The sequence below is a fragment of the Oncorhynchus keta genome, chromosome 28, assembly GCF_023373465.1.
Source record: "Oncorhynchus keta strain PuntledgeMale-10-30-2019 chromosome 28, Oket_V2, whole genome shotgun sequence".
Classification (NCBI taxonomy): Eukaryota; Metazoa; Chordata; class Actinopteri; order Salmoniformes; family Salmonidae; genus Oncorhynchus; species Oncorhynchus keta.
Genome location: NC_068448.1, coordinates 81,260,840 through 81,263,430, shown reverse-complemented (window position 1 = coordinate 81,263,430; position 2,591 = coordinate 81,260,840). Strand labels below are relative to the sequence as shown.

Here is a 2,591-nt window from a genome sequence, read left to right as displayed (position 1 = left end):
GGAGGTGGCAGCATCATGTTGTGGGGGTGCTTTGCTGCAGGGAGGACTGGTGCACTTTACAAAATATATGGAATCATGAGGCAGGAGAATTATGTGGATATATTGAAGCAACATCTCAAGACATCAGTCAGGAAGTTAAAGCTTGGTCACAAATGGGTCTTCCAAATGGACAATGACCCCAAGCATACTTCCAAAGTTGTGGAAAAATGGCTTAAGGACAACAAAATCAAGGTATTGGAGTGGCCATCACAAAGCCCTGACCTCAATCCCTTAGACAATTTGTGGGCAGAACTGAAAAAGCGTGTGTGAGCAAGGAGGCCTACAAACCTGACTCAGTTACACCAGCTCAGTCAGGAGGAATGGTCCAAAATATCACACAACTTATTGTGTGAAGGCTGCCCGAAAGGTTTGACCCAAGTTAAACAATTTAAAGGCAATGCTACCAAATACTAATTGAGTGTATGTAAACTTCTGACCCACTGGAAATGTGATGAAAGAAATCAAATCTGAAATAAATAATTCTCTCTACCTTTATTCTGACATTTCACAATCTTAAAATAAAGTGGTGATCCTAACTGATCTAAGACAGGGAATTTTTACTCGGATAAAATTTCAGGAATTGTGAAAAGCTGAGTTGGAATGTATTTGGCTAAGGTGTATGTAAACTTCTGACCTCAACTACATATATATATATATATATATATATATATATATATATATATATATATATATATATATATATATATATATATATATATATATATATATTAGCGAGAGAGAGAGAGTTTTTGTAAAACCTATATTTTATACTCATTAACACAAATAATGTGCCTTTTCAGAAGTTAAACAGCAAATGTGTCACACTTAAATTAAATAAAAAAACAGAATAAAAAAATATAATAATTAACATTAAAAAGCATTTACATTCAACTTATTTAATCAAAAAAAATAGTTTCCCTTCCTCCACAAAACATACTGCTCCTTCCTCCTTCCTACTTCTCCTCTAACAATGGGAGCTCTTTCATAGCCCAGAAGAACTCAAAATCCACTTTTATTCTCGCTTTGACCAATCCCTTAAAAAAACACCTCTTACATCCTGCCTGTATCCCGTGTCTATCTTATGTTTCCTACTCAGACAAATTTACATCTTAGCTTGTCCCAAAATAACATTTAACAGTTGGCATTTTCTTTTCTGTTGCTTACTATATTGAAACACCAAAATATAAACAGTGTTATTGAAAATCTCCCCTGCAGCTGTAATAAAAGACTCTAGTATTTCAAAGAGAGGCTTTATCCTCTCACACTCCATAAAACAGTGAAAAATGTTTCTCTTACCTTGTCATCAACACCTCCATTATTACATAAAGGACATCCATCTCCGACATCTGAGTTAATGACAGAAATAAAAGCATTAACTGCAATGAAGTGTTCTCCATGCTGGCTTTACCTTGTCACCCTCCATTACATATCACCAGTCCCCTGTACACAGTGTTCAACACCCTCCATTACATATGTCCCCTGGCTTTATGCCTTGTCATCAACACCCTCCATTACATATCACCAGTCCCCTGTACAGTGTTCTCCATGCTGGCTTTACCTTGTCATCAACACCCTCCATTACATATCACCAGTCCCCTTTAGTAATGCTGGTGACTTGACATATCAGTGTTCTGTTCTCCATACTGGCTTTACCTTGTCATCAACACCCTCCATTACATATCACCAGTCCCCTGTACAGTGTTCTCCATGCTGGCTTTACCTTGTCATCAACACCCTCCATTACATATCACCAGTCCCCTGTACAGTGTTCTCCATGCTGGCTTTACCTTGTCATCAACACCCTCCATTACATATCACCAGTCCCCTGTACAGTGTTCTCCATGCTGGCTTTACCTTGTCATCAACACCCTCCATTACATATCACCAGTCCCCTGTACAGTGCTCTCCATGCTGGCTTTACCTTGTCATCAACACCCTCCATTACATATCACCAGTCCCCTGTACAGTGTTCTCCATGCTGGCTTTACCTTGTCATCAACACCCTCCATTACATATCACCAGTACCCTTTTGTAACAGTGGCTTGTCAAGTGCTCTCCATGCTGGCTTTACCTTGTCATCAACACCCTCCATTACATATCACCAGTCCCCTGTACAGTGCTCTCCATGCTGGCTTTACCTTGTCATCAACACCCTCCATTACATATCACCAGTCCCCTGTACAGTGTTCTCCATGCTGGCTTTACCTTGTCATCAACACCCTCCATTACATATCACCAGTACCCTTTTGTAACAGTGGCTTGTCAAGTGCTCTCCATACTGGCTTTACCTTGTCATCAAGGCCCAGTTTTACCCTCCAAGCAGTGCCTTATCTATTTTTCAATGTATCTTTTATTCAAAAACCTTGACACACCCCCCCTTATACAAATCCTTCCCATTCACCTTATCCAGACTCACCTCTTCCAACCCTCTCAAATCCAGTAATAAAACATTTTCTTTCTGACTCTGAGATATTGGGTTTAATCCCTAGTCTTGGAAATGGGATGTTTTCATCTTGTAACCTTTTTCTTTTGTCTGTTGAGCTTAATCCCCT

At 39.3% G+C, this 2,591-nt stretch overlaps 1 long non-coding RNA gene across 3 annotated transcripts; it reads right to left on the bottom strand.

The window, feature by feature from the left end:
* Positions 1–1,527: 1,527 nt before the first annotated feature.
* Positions 1,528–2,278, bottom strand: LOC127912966 (uncharacterized). Of its 3 annotated transcripts, XR_008084302.1 has the most exons (4): positions 2,178–2,278; positions 1,961–2,027; positions 1,693–1,893; positions 1,528–1,597 (listed from the first exon to the last, which is right to left on the bottom strand). It is a non-coding gene; the product is annotated as an uncharacterized LOC127912966 (long non-coding RNA). The 3 variants fall into 3 exon arrangements; XR_008084304.1 differs by lacking the exon at positions 1,961–2,027; XR_008084303.1 differs by lacking the exon at positions 2,178–2,278 and having other exon boundaries at positions 1,961–2,061.
* Between the last annotated feature and the right edge of the window lie 313 nt (positions 2,279–2,591).